General features: G+C 38.7%; 1 protein-coding gene and 1 non-coding gene across 5 annotated transcripts in view; one reads left to right on the top strand and one right to left on the bottom strand.

Annotated features, from left to right (window-relative positions):
- Positions 1-24,018, top strand: part of ANKS1B (ankyrin repeat and sterile alpha motif domain containing 1B) — a 1,050,054-nt gene that overhangs the window by 305,179 nt on the left and 720,857 nt on the right. The gene's annotated exons all lie outside the window — the stretch shown is intronic.
- On the bottom strand, positions 14,546-14,652 carry LOC131482151 (U6 spliceosomal RNA). Its single transcript, XR_009246785.1, has one exon. It is a non-coding gene; the product is annotated as a U6 spliceosomal RNA (small nuclear RNA).

Raw genomic sequence — 24,018 nt, 5'->3', positions numbered from 1 at the left:
AGTGAGCAGAAGGCTTGAATATTTGGGAGGAATGTGACAAGGGAAATCTGAGTTACCATAGCAAATCTTTCAAAGACTCTTCAGATTTAGAGAACGTTGCCGTTCAGGACTCAGAGATGAGGAGCTTGTCACTGGAAACTGGGCAAAGAGATATCCTTGTTGTACACTGGCTGGGATGTTTGTGAAATTGTGCGTTCCACTATTTTGTGGAAAGCAGAACTTGAGCAGTGGGCTTGTAGACAGTGCTAGGCAAGTTTCAAAGCAAAGGACCAAAATTGCTGCTGCTTGACTTCCTCTTGCTGCTTATTGTAAAACAAGAAAAATGAAGGAAGAAACATTGAGCGGTATGGACTAGAATTGAATGACTGAAACTGTACAGTGTCTTCAGATAGTAAAAGAGGCTGCAACACACAAATGGGTGCCAGAAGTGTGGCATCAAGAAATAGCTGAGCTTGGGACTACATGGCATTTCGCTCAAGTCTCAGCAAGATCAAAAGATCAGAGCATTCAGTCACAAAAAGGCTTCTTTCAATATGTTGAGGGTATGCCTCACTGCTGTCTAGGAAACAGAATATCCTCTCCATGGCTCAAGTTCATTGACCTCTAGGTGTCTCAGCAAGAAGCCAATGTATAGAAAATGGATAGTCTTGAAAGCATATGTGGATTTGGTTTCTCTCATATGATGTGGATCCCTGTGAAATCTGTGGGTGATCTATAACATTCTTGAAAAATTTCTTTCAATAGAAACAGTACATCATTGGTCTGAAAAGGTCCAAGACAATAAAAAAGGAAAGGAGGCTGTCTGATGCCCCAGGATTCTGGTAGGAAATGGTCTGATAGAATTATGTATATACAAACTTTCTGTCTTTCATGAATTTGAGAGCAGAACCATGAAGGAGGGAGCCTTCAGAAAATGGAGCTGAGAACCGAATAGGATTTATTCCCAAGCCTTGAAACTCAGTCAAGGGGCAGGAATTATGGTGTAGTCATCGGACCACCCTTTACAACACTGACCTCCCATGTGAGCACGCTTTCCGTTCCCACAAGCTTTTCTTGTGGTGCAGCTCACTACTAATGTGCCTGGGAAAGCAGATGAGGGAGTCCAGTGCTTGAGCCCCTGCCTCTCACACTGGGGACCCTGCTGAAGCTCCTTGCCCTTGACTCAGGCTCAGCTACTGCCATTGTGCCCATTTGGTGAGTGGGTAGAAGATCTTTCTTCTTCTTTTTCTCTTTCTCTCTCCCTCTCTCTCTTGCACACTCTCTTTTTCTGTAATCCAGCCTCTCAAATAAATAAATCATTCAAAAAAAAAAAAAAAAAAACAGCAGCAGCAGGTAATGAAAAAAAAAAAAAAAACCACCTGTCTTTGTACTGGATTTTAGAAGTGTTGGAAGCTTGAGTCTTTACTTTTCTGTGTCTCCGCATTTGAACTGAAATGTTGATGCTTATGCTATCAATTTATGTTGGGAAGTTTGGGGTAAGATATCCTGTCTCTTTAACTTCATAGGTGCATATGTAGAGGGGTAGAAGCTGTACTTAATGGGTCACACCAAAGAGCCCCATCACCATGCAAATTCTGATGCAATTTTGAGGTTAAAGTTGATGCTGTACCTTGTATCCAGGGCTTCATGAATAGTAGTGTCTGGCGAATTGCTAAATGTTTATAGTGTTGTGTGAGCTTTATTAGCAAGTCTCAGTAAAAATCATTCTGATCATCTTAGGAATAGCAAGTAATATTTTTGTAGTTCTTTTAGGAAGACAAATCTAATTTCTGAATAATGGTTAATGCTTTTAAGTAAATGCCATGCTAAGGAAATTTGGTTGGGCATCCACTTAGTTTCTCCAGGACATGCAACTGTTCGTGTTTAATGTACACCTTCTTTAAGCTTTTACAATTGCAGTCCTTAACCTGAAATCCCAAAACTTATTTAGAAGGTAATTAGAATGTGATAATCATCCAGGATTCAGAGAGAAAATGGTAGTGTCAAGAAAAGTTCTTGGTAAAAATCACAAGTGAATATAATTAAATTATGGAAATCTCAAAAGCAATAGCTATAGCAAGAGGAAGATCACAATTCTCTAGGTAAGCATAGATTCTGATGATTTGTGATAAAGTAAAAAATGGGTTAATTCCTAATTCTATTTTTTACACTAAGCAATCAATTGTGGGCATCTATCTGTATGAATTGTATGTTTGTATCCTATTCTCTTAGTTGCATTGTATAATATTCTGCTTTGGTGAATATGCTCTTACTGTATCTAATTTTGCAGTCTGTAAACAGTATTATATCAAACCTTTTTGTGCATTTTGGCCCATTTCTTGAGCTCTGCAGTTACACATTGTGTGTGTGAACTCAAGAGAAATTTTCAAAGTGCGTGGAAATTTTCATTGCAGCATTGTGGTTATGGTAGTAAAAAAACCAAGCACACAAAGTGATAATAACCCAAATTTTCATTTTTAGGTAAGTGCATAAACAACTGAAACAGCCAGATTTAGAAAGCCATGAGGCATGTAAAATATAATAAATCAGTAAACCCAATTTTGTACATCTTAGAAATGAGCTAGTCTTAGAAGCATACAATATTGGGTGATAAAGCAAGTGACAGAAGGGCAAGGACATTATGCGATGATTCATATGACTTTATAAGCACATCCAACAGTTCAGTACTTCATTGGTTATAGGCAAACATGAATGAAAGAATAAAAAGGTGGGTGGAAAAAGTATCAACTTCAAAGACCTTCTTGAGGGTAGAAGAGATAGAAACTAATATGGGTAAGGTTGCAAAGGATCTGTAACTGAGTTTGGGTCATTCTGTCTTTTGAAATGCCATAGAAATCTGTGTTTAAAAGAGATTTTACAGCTATGTAAACAGCAGTCTACCTGTGAAACGTGTTCAAGACTCAAGTGAACATTAGACAATGCCCTGCTGTACTCTGAGCTTGTAGAAAGTGAATAGCATAACACAAAAACAAAACAAAACAGAAAAAAAAGCAGAATCCACTATGACTCCATAGTCCAATAGAGTTTAGCACCCTCCCTTCAAAATGCAAAGTATTACACATTTTATAGTCTGTAGAAATAGCCAGATTGTTACCCTAGATAGGCTTGAATCGTATGCTTAAATCCTTCTATTTTTATAAAAGTTGCTTCCAATAAACATCTTTGTTGCCCATGTAAATCACTCCTTTTCTGAACCCTTGAAACTCTCTACCAAGCCCTTCATGTCATCATCTTTTGTTTTACAGTTACTTTGTGAGTCTTACATCATCATCTTCATCATCATTGTTATTCAGAAGGCAGAATTACAGAAAGAAAGGAAGAGACAGAGACAAATTTCTCACCATTGGTTCACTCCTCAAATGGCTCCATCAGCCAGGGCTGGGCCAAGCTGAAGCTGGGAACCAGGAGATTCTTCTGGGTTTCCCAAGTGAATGCCATGGCCCAAGCACTTGAGACATCCTCTGATGTTTTTCCAGGTGCCTTAGCATGGAGCTGGATCATAATTAGAGCATCCAGGATTGTCCCAGCACCTATGTGGAATGCCAGTGTCTCACTAGGTCACAACTTAGGTCATTGAGTCTATATTTCATTTCCAGATTAGATTTAAAATGCTCAAAGGAAGGGAATTTTGCCTTACACTTCAGTATTTGTTTATCTGAAAATAGGAATTTTCCAGAGAGAGGGAAGAGGAGAGGGGGAGGGAAGAGAAAGAGATACATCTTACAGATCTCCCATTCATTTTTACTTTTAAAAAATATTTCCTATTAAGCTGAAATATCTTCTACATGATTTTCATTTTAATACTTGAGTAGCAGTACTTCATCTATGCAGAGTTTTTCATTTTTAGTGATGGAAAGCAGAAAAATTTTCAGGAAAGTGTTCAGACTTCGGTATTAACAATGAATTATTTATACAGGTTACCTAACTTACTTGGTTTTCATTTCTTCTTTAAAGCAGAGACAATAAAACCTATCACTTCTGATTTTTTGAATGTTTATAAGGAAACAGAATTCGTAAAGTTGATATAGTGCCTGTAACACTGGAAGCATTTCTAAAATGCAGAAGCTCTCATGTCTCCTTCTTGCAAGGGATTACAATTGCATTGATTTTATGAAACTGTTTTAACAAATTATTTATGTATAAGTACTTGGATTTAGGTGGGTCCCAATGGTCATCTTTTGGTGTGAGAAAAGTGACAAGGTCCTGAAAAAATATTTTTAAATGAACATTGATTTTAAAGTATAAAAATTAAGTTCTTGGGGCTGGTGTTATGGTGTACTTGTTTAAGCTTCCACCTGTGGTATCCTAAATGCATGCCAGATGTGTCCTGGCTTCTCCACTTGTGATCCAGCTCCCTGCTTATGGCCTGGGAAAGCCGCAGAAGATGGTTCAAATGCCTGTACCCCTGCATTCTCTTGGGAGACCCAGAAGAAGCTCTAGGCTCCTGGATTTGGCCTAGCTCAGTTGTGGCCATAGCAGCCTACTGGGGAGCGAGTCAACAAATGAAAGATGTTTTTCCTTCTGTCTCACTTTCTCTATCTTTGAATCTCCTTTTAAAATAAAAATAATTTTTTAAGAAAGCAAGTTCCAGAATATTGCGCAAAACCAGACCTGACTTTAAAAATCTAAGCTTTTTAGCCTAGCTTTATGCAATTCTCAACAAAGAAAAGACACTTCTAATTGTGAATCATAGTGACTTGAGGTGATGAAGCTGTTGAAGTTCTGAGATGCTCTTCTTCTTGCGTTAGTGTCACAGTGGTAGAGAATATTAACCCACTGTCTTGAGCAATAAACTTTATTCCTTAATTAAAAGCTGTAATAGCTTACAGGCAAGTCTTGCATTTGGAGATTTTCTGTATTATCTGTTCGTTGAGGATGATTTACTTAGTGCATCTAATTTCTGTCTTTTATCCTTATACTCCTCTTTATACCCTTATACTATTTGCCAATGCTGTAACTACAAACTTTTGAAATGCTATCATGGGGTAAAAACTAACATTTGATTGTTAAAAAAATATTCCAGTTCATATCTCTACCCATGTTTTTCTATTCTTTCTTACTCTTCTAACTCTTCTGTGTTGGTTCAGAAATATTAACTCTATCTTCTAAACTATCTCATAGGTTTATCATTAGGATGATGTTTCTCTTTTAAGGCTGCTCTTCACGTTGAATTTGTATCTCATTGCAGCAGGCACAGGCTTAGATACAACTGGATTAGGGGACTCTTCTGATAAAGCCATACAGATTTAACTGTGCCTTTCATGCTTTCTTTGTCTCCATTATCTTGGCTGTTCTTTTTCTCTGAGTTGATGTCTCTTATAGACACTCCCATCTAATGGTTTCTACAAACATGTTAAGACTTAAGATATCTTAGGTCCAGCACAGTAGCCTAGCGGCTAAAGTCCTTGCCTTGCACACACCTGGATACCATGTGGGAGCTGGTTCATGTCCCAGTGCCCCACTTCCCATCCAGCTCCCTGCTTGTGGACTGGGAAAGCAGTCAAGGATGGCCCAAGTTCTTGGGACTCTGCACCTGTTTGGGAGACCCAGAGGAAGCTCCTAGCTCCTGGCTTTGGATCAGCTCAGTTCTGGCTGTTGCAGCCACTTTGGGAGTGAGTCGTCGGATGGAAGATTTTCCTCTCTCTCTCTTCCTTTCTGTATATCTGATTTACAATAAAAATAAATAAATCTGAAAAAGAGACTTAAGTTATCTTAATATTGCCATCAGTATTAAGCTTTTCAATCTCTACTGTCTACACAGTACAAAGGTTGAGACAGAATGGGCCAGTGTGGCTCACCTATTCAACTTTGAACCAGTCACTCCAGCTAAAGGAAAGTGTTGTCTGATTGGATTGTCCTGAGACAATGGTGTTATAACACTGGAGTAAAATATACACTTCCTACACGGCTGAGATTGGAGGAGAGATGATTTCATGAATAAAAATAGAGCTACCTTTATCAAATGAATTAACAGAAGATGCCAGGCAATTGAAACAACAGTGGTTTGACAGTTGTCCTGTTTGTAAACTGGCCTGCATACCAAGCTTGCTGCTTATCCACATCTAAATAAATACAGTTTTATTGGGGCAAGGACCGCTCATTCAGTTATATTTTGTCTGTTACTCTTTTCCGCTGTGTTAATAGATTTGTGCAGTTGTAAAAGAGATCTTACAGCTAGAAAACTCTAATTTTGCCCTTTACCCAACATTCCCAGTCTACTACAAAAACATAAGAAAAAGTGTCTGTAACAAGGGGATTATGCAATGATGGTGGTTTCAGTCTTCAGAACACTGTCACCTAAGATCCTTCAGAAATCCTTCAAATGTTTGCATGCTTCATTGAAGAATACCACCTCTGGACAACAAATCTCAAGCTAATTTAAAAAAGAAAGATATCCTGCTTTTCGTTCAAAGAGACTGAACACTAAAGACATTTTCATAAAATTTTGGTTGAAAATGTTTATGTTTTGTACGTTAGCTAGCGAAAACTACAACAGAGCTTCATGTAGTGCATGAAGATTTTATTTTGTATTGAGGCACCAACCAGTATAAAAAATACACATATGTATGCTCTGTGGCATGCAAAGCCATTCTTATAAATTTAATTGATAATAAATGCTTAAATCTCCTGAAGCCTTGTTTTTGCAACATATTGCTGTTCATATTTTATATCCAATCACTGTTATTTAAACAAGCTTCAGTTTTGTCTTTAGGAAGATGCAGTATTTCTGTGACTATGATGCAGCATCCAGTGATGCACTGTGACAGGAACTGGGGTGGAAGTTTACTTCAGACTCCAATTGTATTAAATCCATCATTTATTCATTGTCTTACTAATTAGTGAGGGCTTATTAAGCATCAGGCACTGTGTTCAACAGTGGGAAAACAGCCATGAAAAAGAAAAACATGAAACCCACCTCCATTTTGCTTCAAATAAGAGATAAAGATATCTGTTCATCTGTTCACATAACAACAAATACATATTGCATATTTCCTTTGTCCCTAACACTATTATAGACTTTGAAGGAGGAAATAACAAAACAGACCTAACTCCCTACTCTCTTAGACCTTGCTGTCTCTTTGAAAATTGAGTATTTCACAGATAACAATCTTATCATATCTGTGATCAATATGGGTCCTGCAAGAGGGCATAACTCATTCCAAGGAAATGCTGCAAAAACTGAGTCCTTTGGAAAGAGGGCCCTGATGTTGTACCAGGAGTTACTGAGGAAAAAATAAGCATGTTCTCACTACCTAGGTACAGAAGTTAAAGAATAAGCTTGGCATGAATTCATAGCTGAATTTTGGGAAATAGCTTGGAGACAGCATATAATGTATATAATAATATCTTTTGGGGAACCACAATGGTAATTGGTGCCACAGATCTTTGTGGTTCAATGCAATTATTTGGCATTGTGGTAGAGAGGAATGTTTACTCTCCCATATCAGTTTCTCTACCATTTCAAGGCATATCCAAATGTCCTTTCTTTTATGCAGTCTTTTCTGCATATTTCAGATTCTGCTACAATAAGTTCCTATACTCTTCATCTATAACTCATCCATACCTCTAATTCATAATAATAAACATATCCTAAGGATATGACCCTATGTTAGATTACAGAGAGACTCCAATAATAGTACACGGTTCTAGCCATAAAGTAGCTAACTTATAGTAGGTATCACTACATTGTGAAAGTGCATTGATAAAGACTGTGAGAGGACATCAAGAAGAGCAGGTATAGATTAGGCTGAGGTATAGGGAAGTAACATTGAGGAAATATTTAATATTTGTCAGACAGCAAAGCAAAATGACAGAGCTGAGGAATTGATAATAGAGATGATAATACACAGAGAATTTCAGCCTTGTGTTTGAAGCATTTTGTGTACAACACTGAAGGGTGATATCATTGGTTTCCATCTGTGTTTCTTGTCAGATGCCCCTGAGAGGCTAAGACTTAGAAGGCTGGGTTTATGTCAGGAGTCTGAATGGAGCGAGAAGGGGATACACATTTATTTTCACCACACACACACACACACACACACACACACACACACACACAAACATATCCCTGAGACAGAGAGGGCCATTTGAAAAAGATGTACCAACACATGATACCTAAATAAAAGAAGATAGCACAGAATTGTAATCACAGATAAGCAAGAATAAAAAGAATTGCAGGATAAAGTAGGTTCTCGAAGTCTCTGAGGCCTATTAAAACTCATCTACAGTAACTTTCTAAAGATAAATTTTATTTATTGGAATGCAGAATTACAAAAGAAGAGAGGGAGAGAAAGAGAGGTGAGGAGAGATCTTCCCTCTGCTGGTTCATTCTGCAAATGGCCATGGAGGTCAACATGAGGCAGGTTGAGGCTTGTTGTTATGATTGTATCTTTCAATTTTAATTAGGACCTCAGTAGAATGGAGATTAATGTACATAGTGACTATTTTGATGAAGTTTTCAGAACAAACTGTGCAAATTAATCATGATATCTGTTTAAAACACAAATTCATGGACACAGTGCAATAACCTAGTGGCAAATTTGCCATATCACATGTAGGTGCTGGTTCGTGTCCCGGCTGCTCCACTTCCCATCTAGCTCCCTGCTTATGGCCTGGGAAAGCAGTAGAGGACAGCCCAAAGCCTTGGGACCCTGCATCCACGTGGGAGACCCAGAAGAGATCCTGGTTCCTGGCTTCAGATGGGCTCAGCTCCGGCCATTGTGGCTACTTGGGCAATGAGTTGCTAGACTGAAGATCTTTCTGTCTCTCCTTCTTTCTGAATCTGCCTTTCCAATATGAATAAATAAACACACACATACACACATACATTCCTGCACAAATTCAAAGTTTTGATTTAGTAAACCTGGAAAGAACTAGGAGCATAAGTTCGGAGCAGGCATATCTATAACTTTTATGAGTTTATGTAGATATTTATGTAGATATTAAAAGAAGTTTTGCATGAGAAGTTCCAAGAATGGAGTAGAGTAAAAACACTAATGAACTCTTTTTTTCTTTTGTAGCTAATGAATGGATGCTTTTTTTTAAAAAAAGATTTTTTAATTTATTTATTTTATTACAAAGTCAAATATACAAAGAGGAGGAGAGACAGAGAGGAAGATCTTCCATCCAGTGATTCACTCCCCAAGTGACTGCAATGGCTGGTGCTGCGCTGATTCAGAGCCAGGAGCCAGGAACTTCTTCCAGGTCTCCCACATGGGTGCAGGGTCCCAAGGCTTTGGGCCGTCTTCAACTGCTTTCCCAGGCCACAAGCAGGGAGCTGGATGGGAAGCTGGGCCACTGGGATTAGAACCGGCGCCCATATGAGATCCCGGCGTGTTCAAGGCGAGGACTTTTAGCCGCTAGACTACTGCACTGGGCCCTGAATGAATGCTTTGTAGTGAAATTTGTGGGCTTCTTTTTCCTACTTGTTGTTAAGAGGCTTAGTTTCTTCATCTTATACACAGCCTTTTTTTTTTTTTTTTCAGACACTAATTTGGCCAAACTTTGTCAGGCTTTCTACATCAAATATCCCTAGTGGTGTTGTACAAGTACTTGTTGAATAACAGAAATTAGATGATTAAATGAAAGAAAGGGAAATGGAGAACGAATACGGTAGTGAAGGAAGAAGAAAGAAGGGGATATATCGCAGCATACCTGATTTAGAAAATCCTGTTGGATTTCCTGAATACCAATTTGTTTACTGAAATCTCCAAAACTATCTGCTTAACTCAAAAAGTTTTGGCAGTATATACTCACAAACTTCCTTCCTGGTCCTTTGCTTCAAGTTCTGTCTTGAAATTCAATTAAAGATTTGCCCATCTCCAGTTTTCTCTCAGATATCAGAATCACCAAGATTTCAGATGAATTTCAGAATATATTCACATAAAATATGTAGATTTCAGTGAACTGGGACATAGCATGCCTGCACTGTAGACTTGGACATTGTGTGGATGTGTGTACTCTATTACCTGATCTAGTTTGAATTTCAGCTTCTTGTTTATATTCACTGATCTTGTGTTTCCAGATTGATGACTGGTTTAGCTTCCATCCATCAAGATCAGATTATTTTGTCCAAGCTGTTCGTATTGTTAGTATAAGACTTCTCTGTCTTTCTAGCTGTGACTAGAACAAGGATAATAACAATAGTGAAATATTTCTGTCACCTATGTTGTGTTTGCATCATTACATAAATCTTATAAAAATATCAAGTTCCTGAAGACAACAGTTTAGTTTGGGAGACAAAATGCAAGTTCTAAGTATATTTTCAGGGAAAAAATACCTTTTTTTAAAAGTAAAAACTTAGTGTGGTTGGGGAACCTGGGTTTTTGTACATTCATACCTTCAAAAATCTCTTTATTTGGAGATGGGTATCCTGTGTCTTGTGTGAACCAAAAACTAAGGCACCAAAGGGGCAAAACAGGCAGCAGAAGTAATCAGTTGGGTTAGGTAGCATTTTGAGCAAGGACTGAAGGATTTGAGTTGAGAGGCATCACATAGAAAGAGTGATTGACAAAAAAATATATAAACTGTTCCTCACAAATGATCTCCCTAAGTTTCGCATTCCTAGCTCCACTCCCCTTGTCTCTCCACTATGTATTTCCGTGAAAGTTCTTCATTGTTACATTCACCCCAGTTGTAACGATCCATTTAGATTTTACAGTTAATGCTACACTTAGACATAATAAGCATAGTAGGAACCAATAATATTTGTTGGGTAAATATTTTTCAACTTCTGATAATTGAATATCTATATGTTCTAGAGCTAGTACTTTTTGAATTGTTGACCAATGGAATTAACACACTTAGAAAAAAACAGGGAAAGAGAATTTTGTTTCCCAGAATACATTTTTATATTACTTCTCCTTTCCGAAGACTATGATCTTTGGTTCTGGATTCAAAATTTCTATTATAATGTTAATAAATAAGTTACTAATGCTGATTTTCTAAGAGAGTTTATATTTATTTTTTTTTTACATTTGTTCATCATTGTTGAAAAGAGAAATACAGAGAAAGGGGGAAATTCCATCCACTGATTCACACCTGAGATGGTTACAGTGGCTGAGACTGGTCTGAGCAGACGCTAGGAACCAAGAGTTTCTTCTGGATTTTGTACATGTGTGCCGAGACTCAAGCACTTGGGCCATCCTCAGCTGCTTTCCCAGGTCCATTAGTAGGGAACTTGCTTCGAACTGGGGCACAGAGTGTGCTGGTATCGCAGGTTATTACTTCATCAGCTATCCCACAACACTGGCCCAGGATTTATTAAAAAAAAAAGAAAGAAAAGGTTAATATTGGAGGGTACATAATTAATGATAAAATCACATATAGAAAAATGGGAATTGGAGGTAAGAATTGGGGAGGGAGTTTGCATTGTTCCAAAGAGGACATGTCCATAGTCCTTCCCTCTCTTTCTTCTTTCTTTATTTCCAGTTATTGACCATAAAAGGTGCTAAACTATTGGGGATTAGAAAATAAAGCAAGTAAGGGTAAAAGAGAAATGACTGCTTGATGAAGATCCTTCCAGGATCCCCCAGGGGAATTTTGAATCCGATATTCTCCATCAAAGAGATATTGTTCTCTTTAGCTATAGGAGTGCTGTGATTTGAATATGTCCTTTTGGAAACTTAATCACCAATGCAAAGGTGTCAGATGATGGGGTCTAATAAGACACTAGCTGTGAGTGGATTAATTTTACCTTGGAATTGAGTTAAATTCTATCAGTGAGTTTGTTTCCAGTTCAACACCCTTTTGTCTTGTGTGTCTCACAGGTGTTATGTTTCCATAGGAAGGAGAGATTGGAACCCCATAGTTTTGAGCTTTTTAGCTTTACAAACTGCACTGAATAAACAAATATCTATTGTTTATTGTTTAGTCAGTGATATTCTATTATCACAGCAGAAAGTGAACTATCAGGCTATGGTGATGTGTCTATAAGTCTAGTCAGTGGAACAAATGCTGATGATAAGCTTTCAGGTTTTATGCTTACAAACTTTAAGAAAGTTGGAAATACATTGATTCTTTTACTGTAAAAGATTAATTTTTAAGAAGGTTTAGTTATAAGAGAGATCTTCCATCCATTGATTCGCTCCCCAGATGACCACAACAACTGGAGCTGAGCTGATCAAAGTCAGGAACCAGGAACGTCTTCCAGATCTCCTGAGTGCATGGTTCCAAAGCTTTGGGCCATCCTCTGCTGCTTTCCCAGGCTGCAGTCTGGGAGCTGGATGGAAAGTGACGCAGTTGGGACATGAACTGGAGAGCATGTGGGATCCTGGTACTTGGCAGAGGGAGGCTAGCTAATTGAGCCATTATGCTGGCCCTATTTTTAAAATTTTTATCTGAAAACAGATTTACAGAAAGAACACTCATACATACCCATGTGTGCACATGTACATACACACACACACACACACACACACACACACACACATTATTCCATTGGTTCATTCCCATAAGGGCACTTTGGCCAAAGTTAGGCTAATCCAAAGTGCAAACACCGAAGCACTTGGGCATCTGCACTGTTTTCCCAGGCATAATCAAAAAGCTGGATTGGAAGTGGATCAGCCAGGACATGAACCTGTGCTCATATTGGATGCTGGCTCTACAAGATGAAGCTTAGTCCACTATGCCATGACACTGGTCTCATACCAATTCTTTTAAAAAAATATGAAATTCAATATTCTATGGTGTGGAGAATAATGAAGCTAATGTTTTGTTCATTTGATTTTTTAATGGAAAATGTTGCTGTTTACAGTTTGTAAGTCCTGTCAACTAATTAACATGTTTACTGCATAGGGCAACACCAGTGAAAGACATCAAATTCTAGCTGAAAACAAAGTTCTCGAAACACATTTTTTGTGGTTTGCTCTTCCTTACTTAATTTTGTATAATTTAGCATAATTTCTGTTTACCTTTGAGGAACATTTCTTTGGAATGTAATTCTGGGAAATGTAAGTGAGAAAAATTCTATAGTTGATATTTTAGAATATTTGAGTCATGTACTGCTAAGATTTGTTATGTTCGTACAACTTGGGAATGATTCATTTAATCAATAATACTAAGTTTAATTAAAAAACTTTCATACCAAGCAGGCGTGAAAGTCTCTGCCACTCAGTTAGCTTTTATTCTGCCTCCTAAAGGGACACTTTGAGCCATTGAATAGATTAGGAAAATATCTCTAATTTTATGTGAATGCAGTCCTCTTTCAGTACTATTGCTCGACTGCAGATTTAGAATAAGAATTTCAGTCCAGTTGTTTCAAGGTCTGGCACATACACAGAGCCTTTGGGTGTTTAAACTCCCATGTTCTTACTGTTTTATTTTTATGAGCTTGTGGTCTGGCCATCTCTCTAAGCCCCAGAGATAAGCTTAGAGAAAGAACTTGTAGTTCACACTGCTAAAATTCAAAATCATAGTAAGTTTAAATATCTTAACTTGGCTTTCTTTAAAGGTGGATGGATTTATGTATGCAAGTAAATTATGTATGTATGTATGTATGAAAGAGTGGCAGACTGATAAAGAAGAGGAGGCACAGGGAGAGATCTCCTGTTTTCTGTTTCACATCCCAAATACACAACGACAGGTAGGAACTGGGCTGAGCTAAAGCCAGGAGCTTGAAATTCCACCTGGGTCTCCTAGTTCAGTGCCAGGGGTCTAGTTACTTCCACTACCTTCCCAAGCACATCAGTAGGAAGCTGAATCAGATGTGGAACAGCTAGGACTTCATGCAGTGCTTTGATATGGAATATGGATGCTGGCGATACAGCATTGGCTTAGCTGGCTATACCACAGTCCTGGCTCCCAGCCTTTATTTCTCATTCTCGACTTAGGCAACATCTCATTCTACAAAAGAGAACGTGTGTTTCTCTTGAGCAGAGCAGAGAAGTTTGGCTTTGTTGATAGAAAACAGATTAAGAAAGCAGGAAGAGAGAACAAAAAGGAAAGTGATCATTTCAAAATTAAAGTCGAGGGACCTGCTTTACAATACCATCTGAACTGGCCCATCTGGGGATTTAACTGTTTTCTCTCTTGTGATTTCTCAGAAGGTCATATAACGATTTAATTTGTTCTTAGTTCATGGAATTTCAGCATGAATCCGAACATTTTGTTTGGTCTGGTGGGACTCATGCAGAAGCTCAGTTCAAAAACCTCCCATGCGTTTTATCAACAATACCAAGTTAAAAGGGAATTTAATAAATGAAAATAGCAATAATCCCAGGTATTTTGCATTCGTTATCTCCTAACCCTTCTGAGAATCATTATTATACAAATTTTAGCAATTAAGTTGCTCCATAGGATAGTAGGGAATCATTATTGATCTCTCTATTTTTCAGGAAATGTATGAGGTATGTCCCTGAAAAGTTATGATATAGTTTACACATGTGGCTGGGGGTTCTAGATGTACTGGAATGCATAGTAGAGGTAGGTTAAACTTTAGTAAAGTTTGACTTAGTTTATCCAGAATGGCATAATAATTTGTCAAACATGTTTTAGAATGTTGAGCTAGTTTGTAAACTCTTGAAAATCATGCGTTTCTTTTTTTTTTTTTAATATGGAACGCTTCACAAGTTTGTGTGTCATCCTTGCACAGGGGCCAAGCTAATCTTCTCTGTATCGTTCCAATTTTAGTATATGTGCTGCCGAAGTGAGCACATCTTTTGAAGACCATGCGTTTCTTAAATTAACACGTCCTCTTATGTACTGATCAATTGGATTTGCTTTTTCTGGTAGATCTGTACTTTATTTTAGTTGAATATTTATTTATTTATTTTTTCTTTTTTTAAATTATTTATTATTTTACTTCATTAATTACATTGTATTATGTGACACAGTTACATAGGTACTTGGGTTCTCCCCACCCCTCCCCAAACCCTCCCACCATGGTGGATTCCTCCACCTTGTTGCATAGCCACAGCTCAAGTTCAGTTGAGATTCCCCCATTGCAAGCGTATACCAAACATAGAGTCCAGCATCTTATTGTCCAGTCAAGTTCAACGGCTTCTTAGGTATACCCTCTCTGGTCTGAAGACAGAGCCAGCAGAGTATCATCCCAGTCAATTGGAAGCTCCAACATACCATCAGCAAAAATTTACATCATTATGGAATTAATTGACATAGTAATGAGTAACCAATATGTTAAAAGTAAATGCGAGTTCCCAGCCACCTTCTGTGACCACCTCACCTACACTTCAATTTTAGTTTATACACAACATATAACATTCAAAACATAACATGTTATACATAAGATCATATCATCTTAAATTAAGGCAAACATGTGGTATTTAACCTTTTGGGATTGGCTCATTTCCCTTAGCATTATGGTTTCCAGTTTGGCCCATTTGGCCACAAAGAACTGCATTTTGTTTTTTTTAATAGCCGAGTAGTATTCCATGGAGTAGATGAACCATAGCTTTCTTATCCAATCCTCTGTTGATGGGCATTTTGGTTGCTTCCATGTTTTTGCAATTACTGATTGTGCTGCTATGAGCATAGGAGTGCATGTTGGTTTCTCATAAAACAATTGTTCTGGATATATTCCTAGGAGTGCTATTGCTGGATCATACGGTATGTTGAATTTGAGTTGTTTGAATATTCTCCATACTGATTTCCATAGAGGCTGTACCAGCCTGCAGCCCCACCAGCAGTGGAGTAGGGATCCCTTTTCCCCGCAGCCTCGCCAACAAATGTTATTGGTGCTGTTATTCATGTGGGCCAGTCTTACTGGCGTTAGGTGGTACCTCACTGATGTTTTAATTTGGATTTCCCTTATTGCCGGGGAACTTGAGCATTTTTTCAAATGTTTATTTGCCATTTGGGTTTGTTCCTTTGTGAAGTGTTTGCCCATTTCCCGTGCCCATTTCTTGAGTGGCTTGTTTGTTTTGACATTTTGGTTGTTTTGTAGCTCTTTGTATATTCTGGAGATCAGCCCTCTATCACCTATGTCGTGTGCGAAGATCTTCTCCCATTCTGTGGGTTGTAGTTGAGTATTTATTAGATCTCTCTTTTTCAGGCAAGTGGCATAAATAAATGAGTTATAAATTGTTATTTATTGATTGGCACTATGTGACAGCTATCTCTAGCTGTATTACATTAATCATCAAAATTCCTGAGCTCAGTTTTTGGTTTCCTTGTAAAAGGGGGGGGTGGCAGTTCTGCTCTTAGTACAATGAGCTCATGTGACACCAGAGATTAAAACATGTGAGAAGGTGGGAAGGAAAACAACCTGTGTAAAGAAGGTTAAGTTTCATGATAGTTCTATGTGAAGTCTCCTAATGGCATCACAGAGAATCCCCTAAACATGTGTGTAGTTTGAAAAAAGTACACAGGGATAGTACTTTCATGTTCTTATGGCAAGTTCTCTACCATGATTGAAAGGAACATTTTTCGTTTGTTCTTTTATTTCTTCTGTACCATTCTCTTCTGTCTGTAGAGCAAAAAATGATAAAACATGCAAGAACATCTGCCTTACAGTTAAATTCTGTCATCAAACAGCAATGCCCTCAACATTGCGCTTAACCCCTTTAGAGCAAAATAATGCGAATATCTGAATAAACACACAAACAATGCCATCCAAGCTCATGTGGTACCCACTGAAGTGTGTGTCATGAGAGAGGCTTACAGATGATTGTTATCAGTAGTGCACAGGAATATTTTAAATATCTCACTTCTTTTTAGCTTTTTCTTATCTGTAAGGGACAGATCCAAGAGGTAAGGCACAAAAAAAATTCTAGGCTTGCTTTCATCCCTTAGGATAGAAAAGACCCAATGAATGCTGCCTGAATATTGTTTATACTCCAATCATTAAAACACATTGGATGACTTGGCAGGTGGAATCTAAAAGTAAGAAGTCTAGTTGCCTTTGAAGGCATAGAATTAAGGCTAGTTAATGAGTACATTGAGAGCCTTTGTCGTGTCTTCTTTGCAACAGTTGATAGAGTAAATGTGAATGTTCTGTGTAATTAATAGTGTCAGAATTATTTCAAGTTAACCACATACCCAGAGACCCTGTATTTTAGTCCAGGATTCAAATAATTACAAACTGTTTAGAGGAAGAGTCACAATAGCAGTCATGTTAAACCTCAGGAATTAAACATCGAGGAATTTTTAAGGAGAATTTTTTTTTAAATCTGTGAACAACTTTTTATGTATGAGAAGGTTATCAGCATGGACCATGGCATATCGAAATCAGACCTGGAACTTCCCAAATACACATATGTTCATGATATATCTCACCCCAGAGCTACTGAATTAGAATTTCTTGGTGGGATAAAGAGGGAAAGGGTCAGGCCATTATGCATTTCGTTTTTAAGATTGACTTATTTATTTGAAAGTCTTAGTAACAGAGGGACAGTCAAAGAGGGAAGAAGGGGAAAATGGCAGGAGCCCAAAGCTCCATCTGGGTTTTCTCCAAGGGTAGCAGGGGCCCAAGCACTTAACATCGGCTTCCATGGGTCCTGTGCAGTAACCTAGTGGCTAAAGTCCTTGCCTTGCACATGCTAGGGCTCCATATGGGTGCCAGTTCTGATCCCGGCAGCCCCACTTCCTATCCAGCTCCCTGCCTGTGGCCTGGGAAAGCACTCGAGGATGGCCCAAGGCATTGGGACTCTGCACCTGTGTGGGAGACCCAGAGAAAGCTCCTAGCTCCTGGCTTTGGATTGGCTCTGTTGGTCTGGCCATTTTGGCCACTTGGGGAGTGAATCAATGGACGGAAGAGCTTCGTTTCTGTCTCTTCTCCTCTCTGTATATCTGACTTTGCAATAAAAATAAAATAAATTTGAAAAAACATCATCTTCCACTGTATTCTGGGTATATTAGCTGAAAGCTTGATTTCCAGCAGTGCTCATATGGGATGCTGGTAATACAAATGGCAGCTTAACCCAGTGAACCACAGTACTGCCCTCCACCATGCTTTTCAGAGCTTTCCTTATGTTCTCCATGTACAGCTAAAGTTGGGAACAATTTCTTCTGTCACTTATTCTTCCATCACGACTGACTGAAAATGTGGGTGTTTGTAGACTTTCGTATTCGAAAGTCCTTTGGTCATGAAATTCTAAGCACAGTTCACAGGCAGTGGTAGTTTAGCCATCCTAAAGGGAAGCTTATCCTGTGTGCTAGCAGTGGGTTTAGATATCATACAAGAGACATTTTATTTCATCCTTAAGATGAACTTTTGAAGAAGAGATTAACACCTCCATTTAATAAATCAAGAAATAAAAGCTCGTAAGGTTTGGCCTGGTTCAGCTCTGGCTGTTGTCTTCCTCCCTACCTCTCAAGTAAACTAAGTAAATAAATATAAATTTTGAAGTGAAGTCATAATAAAAATGATACAAAAAGTCTAACAGATTTTCACTGATATCAGAACTGAGGAAGGAGAATTCAAATAATTGATAACTGGCATAATTCGTTAATTTCATTATTCATGCCAGCAAGCTATATGCTCATTTACATTTTTATTGCACTTACTCAGATATTACCATATGGTGAGTGGTGAAATCCACACATAAGGAACTTTCTTAAAATTTTAAAAAAGAAGCTGAAGCCAGGAACCAGATATTCCATCCACATCTCCCACATGAGTGGCAAAAGTCCAGGTACTTAGGCCATCCTTTGTTGCTTTCCCAGGCACATTAGCAAGAAGCTGAATAGGAGGTAGAACAGCCAGGAATTGAACCGGTGCTCCCATAAACTGGTGCTCCCATATGTGATGCCAGCCTGTATGCCTATATGTGCTTCTCATTGTTGATAAGAAGCTTTATGAGTTTCTGAATTCTGTATCCCCCATTTTGTCAATGTATTCTTCACTTAACTCTGAGGTTGGCAAGGGCTTTAGCTCCTTTACAGGGCAGTCTTCGGTAATATTCATTGTGCCTCTGTCTCATCTTTTGCTTTTAGTGATTGTACTTCTGGTTGTCAGACTTTTCTCCTTGGGGCAGTTTTCTAAGCTATGTCACCCACAGATCTACAATTTGATTTTATTTATTGTGGTTGGAACACTTGTGCCACTCCCTCCAGCGAGTTTCAGATCTGGGCTCCTGTGTTAGACTTCCACCATGATCCCTGAAGCCTCAGCTCCTGGCTCACCACTCTCCTCTCCTGTGATCCCATGGTGTGGTTGCAATGTTGTCTCTACAATATTTCTCCCACTTCCAGTTGGAGCAGGTCCCAGGATTAGGGAGACACCCAGTGCTGTAAATAGTTAGGTGTTTGTTGTTGCTGATCTTTCCAGAACCTGTTGGCCATTGGATCAGAGGGTCAAACATAAGATGCCAAAGTTGGTATTATTTTTGATGTGGCACCAATGCAATTCACTGAACTAAGTGAGTCCATTCCCAACTCAGCACATACACATCTCACTGTTGTCCCTGTGGTGTTAAAGCCTTTGCCACCCCGTACAAAATGGCACCTGATGTGCCACCGCTGGAGTTCTGAATCTGCTGGCCGTCAGGTCTGGGTCATACTCAGACCTGTTTTGGGTGGAAACTGTAGGGTGCCACATTGTTGAAATGCACTGAGCCAGGAATGAGAGAGAGAGGAGACAGAAAGGAAATGATCTTCCATCTACGGGGTCACTCTACACGGCCATACCAGGTAGAAGCCAGAAGCCAGCACCCTGTTTGTGGCTCCCACATTAGTGGCAGGGACCCAAGTATTTGTCCATCTTCCACTGTTTTTCCAGGCACATTAGTAGGGAAGCAGAATAACTGGATCATGAACTGGTATTCTGATAAGGGATCTAGCCATTGCAAACAGTATCTTAGTCTACTGAGCTACAACATAGGCCCCTCAACTGATTTTTTAAGCTAAAATTATTTTCAATTTATCCTAATAATAATAGATGAAAACTTTGCTCTAATAAAGCCTCATTTCATCCCCCCCTTATTTGTGTTGTTCCCTTTGTACAAATTACATCTTTAATCATAGACAGCATTTATATATTATTTAGGTATCATACATGAAAATGTGTCATTTATATATAATTAGCACAGGCTGATACTGGTTTATGTAGCTCTATTTTTTTTTAAGATTTATTTTATTTTCATTACAAAGTCAGATATACTGGGAGGAGGAGAGATAGAGAGGAAGTGGAGCTGCCGGGATTAGAACCAGCAGCCATGTGGGATCAAGGCGAGGACCTTAGCCACTAGGCCACGCTGCCGAGCCCATATGTAGCTCTATTTTTAAAGAATAAGAGAAAAGAGCTAAAAATATTTCCTACTTACGTATTAGTTCCCTTTATATATGCTCTTTTTTTTTTAAATATGGATTTGAGTGACTGTTTAGTGTTCTTTGCTAGTGAAAGTCTCCACGTAATATTTATTATTGATTGTAGAGCAAATGTGCTAGTGAAAAATTCTTTCAAATTTTTGCTTACCTTTTTGCTTAGAATGTCTTAAATCCACCTCCATTCCTAGAAGATGATTTTGCTAAAGGTACAGTTCTGCACTGACATTACTTTTATTTCCAGGCTTCTTTCTTATTTCATGCCACTGTCTTCTGGACTCTGTGGTTTGATTCCTGACAAGTTGTTAACTCTTATTGATGATTTTTTATGCATGATGTCATTTTCTCTTAATGATTTCAAATTCTGTATTTAATTTTGTTTAACAGTTTGTGATTATCTAGGTATAGGACTTTTTAAAGTTTATTTTACTTACATTTGTTAATGCTTTGGTTATATAGATTACCATTTTCTCATAAAATTAGGAAGTTACTAGTCACTATTTCTTCAGATATTTTTCTGTCCCTTTCTTCCTCTTCCCTTTCTCTGCCTCCTTCTCCTCTCCTTTCACAATTCCCATTATGCCTGTGTTGATTTACCTGATAGTGTCCCATAACTCTCTTAATACTGTGCTACTTACAACATTCTTGATTCTGTTTGTTTGTGAAACTGGATAGTTTGAAATTTTCTACTTCATTCTTCTGCAAGTTCAGATGTGCTACTGAGTCCTTCCAGTGAATGCTTCTTATTAAATGTGATTTGCAACTCCAGAATTTCTGTTCTGTTTGATTTTTATAATTTCTTTTGACATTGATATTCTGTTTTCTGTTCATATCCATTCTCATACTTCCTTTAATTCTTCAGAATAGCTAATTCATTAATTTTATCATGTTTGTAATATGTGACTTGTTTCTTACTTTAGTCAGTACAGTATCTATGTCTACTAAGACAGTTCCTTTTAGTTGCTTCCTTTTGTGCATACCAGCCATATTTTACTGTTTCCTGGCATATCATCTAATTTTCATCCATGATTACACATTTTATAGAATGTAACAGAGCAAATCTGAAAATCAGATGGCTCCCTCCCTAGGGTTTTGTTGTTGTTGTTGTTGCTGTTGTTTGTTTAATGCTTGGGATGCTTGGATTAATTTTGTGAACCCTGTATTATTTCTCATGGATAGCCATGGTTAGCTCAATGTTTTTGAATAAGGAAAAATTTCTGTAAGGGCCTTGAAGAAATAAGCCTTCCCCTTGGCTGGAAGACTTTGTGTTGATGCATTTCTTTCAAGTTCTTGCAGTTTGTGTGTTTGCTCTGGCCTTTAACTCCTCTTTTTACAGAGCTTCAAGGTCAGCCAGAATTGAGAAATGCATCTTCTCATAACTCCTGTACACACACAGAACCATGCATATGCATGTGTGGTCTCTGTTTTCCACATAAATACATTGGAGTCTGTCAAACTCCTGTGGGTTCTCATTATTCATATTTGACTTGCAAGTTTTTTTGGCCAGCCATTTTTTTTTTTTTTTGCATGAACTGGTATCCTTGGCTCTGGTAGCTGGGATGTTAAACAGCTGCAATATTCAGCCATTACTATGGGCTCTAACTAACATCATGAGGATACTGATTCCCCCCCCCCCACTAGATTAGTTCTGCATCAGGCCATATATGACAAACCCTATAAATGGGTCTTTTCAAAGGAGTTGCTGAATATCTCAAATAATGTGAATTGTGGAGGTGTGATGCTTTTTGCAGAGATTCAAACCCATTCAGCATCCCCTAGTAGATTCCAGGCTACTGATTTTAATAATTACTGTTAATGTGAGGATGTTATGAAACTGAGAGGAAGTTGGGTTGAGCAACATTAGACATTGTTCATTGCTCATGCAAATATTCTGCTGAATTTCTAGAGTCAGTGTTTGATGAATTGTTGCAACTGTTGGGTCGTTTCCAGAATTCTGAAAGACTTGATCTTGCCCATTTGTGAGTGTGTGTGTGTGTGTGTGTACTACTTTTATGAAGGAATGTTTTTTTTTTTTTTCAAAGCCTTACGCCATCATTCCTGAGGTACTTTTTCATTGGTCTTTAAAATGGTGGAAGATATGCTAAAGTCGTGAGGCAGGTGGCTAAGCTGCAGCCTCTGGTGATAGCATCCCCTATTCACGTGCTGGTTGGAGCCCCGGGTTCTCTGTTTCTGATCCAGCTCTCTGATACACCTGGGAAGGTAGCAGATGATGGGGCTTTGCCACAAGTGTAGGAGACTGGGATGGAGTTTCTCGCTCCTGCCTCAGCCTCAACCCCTGAGCTGTTGGAGGCAATGTGTAAGTGAACCAGCCTAGTGAAAGAGTCTCTCCTCTCTCTGTTTCTTTCCATTTTTCCCTCTCTTTCTTTCTCTATTTCAAATATAGTAAGTCTTAAAAAAAACAATAAAATAGGAAGGGGAAATGAACATGCAAAATGATGAGGTAAGGCATGTTTGAAACTGTGCTAAACGTATCTAGCAAGCAGATTAACTCAGATGAAGTTGAATGTTGGCATATAGTAGACAGAAAAATGAAGGACCAGTGTATTGGTATAGTGGATAAAACTGCCCCCTGTAACAGCAGTATCCCATATAAGCACAGGTTCGAGTTCTGCTAGTGCTTCTTCTCTTCTGACTCCTTACTAATATGACTGGGAAACGCAGCAGAAAACCTATGTGCTTGGGCTTATGCACTCACAGGTGAGACCCTGAAGAAGCTCCTGGCTCCTGGTTCCTGCCTTCAGCCTGAGCCAACTCTAGCAATTGTCATCATCTGTGGAGTGAACCAGCAGCTGTAAGATCTGTCCCTCTCTCTCTCTTTTTGTAACTCTGTTTATTCAAATCAGTCAATAAATCTTTTTTAAAAAGATTTATTCTATCTTTATTGGAAAGTCATATATACAGAGAGGATGAGAGACAGAGAGGAAGCCTTCTGTCCATTGATTCACTCCCCAAGTGGCCAAAATGGCCAGAGCTGAGCCAATCCAAAGCCAGGAGCCAGGAGCTTCTTCCAGGTCTGCCACATAGTTGCAGGGTCCCAAGGCTTTGGGCCATCCTCGAGTGCTTTCCCAGGCCACAGGCAGGGAGCTGGATGGGAAGCGGGGCTACTGTGATTAGAACTGGCACCTATACAAGATCCTGGCACAGGCAGCGTTAGAACTTTAGCCACTAGGCCACTGCACTGGGCCCTCACTAAATCTTTTTACAATGAAATAATAGACTTGAAAGTGAATTAAAGTGTCAGCAGGTTTTCAAAAAGAAACTGCACACTATGGCAAAACTGTGCCTGGGTTTCTGAAAAGATTTTTGCTCCTACTGCAGAAAATTTTAATTTCATCTTCCACAAACTTTAAAAATCTCTTTAGAGGTAAGCTTATTGTATTCAAGGCTAAGCTAGATACTTTTGTTTTGAATAAAATCTATCTGTAAGTACTGCGGATCTTGGTCCAGGAATACTATGAGGAGAGTGGTATTCAACAGTTCTTCTATTAGGTGTGTATGGGATGAAATGTACAGGAGCGAACATCACCGGGAGTGGGAAGGATCTGCATGTGTGGTGCTGAAGCCTGGCTTAGTGTGGCAACTATGCAAAGGTAAGGCTAGGCCAGTTTGGGGCTTGGTGATGGGCTGGGTCTTATGTGTAAGAAAATGAGTTTCCAAGGCAAGTGATGTTGCTGCTCTGCTTTGCAGGAATGCTGGTAGGGTAATGATGTGGCAAATCCTTATTTTGACATTTTACAAATCTCCTCATTGAGTTAGTGGGTTTTAAGCTTCTTGAAG

Source organism: Ochotona princeps, chromosome 15 (genome assembly GCF_030435755.1).
Source record: "Ochotona princeps isolate mOchPri1 chromosome 15, mOchPri1.hap1, whole genome shotgun sequence".
In the NCBI taxonomy this organism is placed as follows: domain Eukaryota; kingdom Metazoa; phylum Chordata; class Mammalia; order Lagomorpha; family Ochotonidae; genus Ochotona; species Ochotona princeps.
This window is presented reverse-complemented; position numbering and strand designations above follow the sequence as displayed.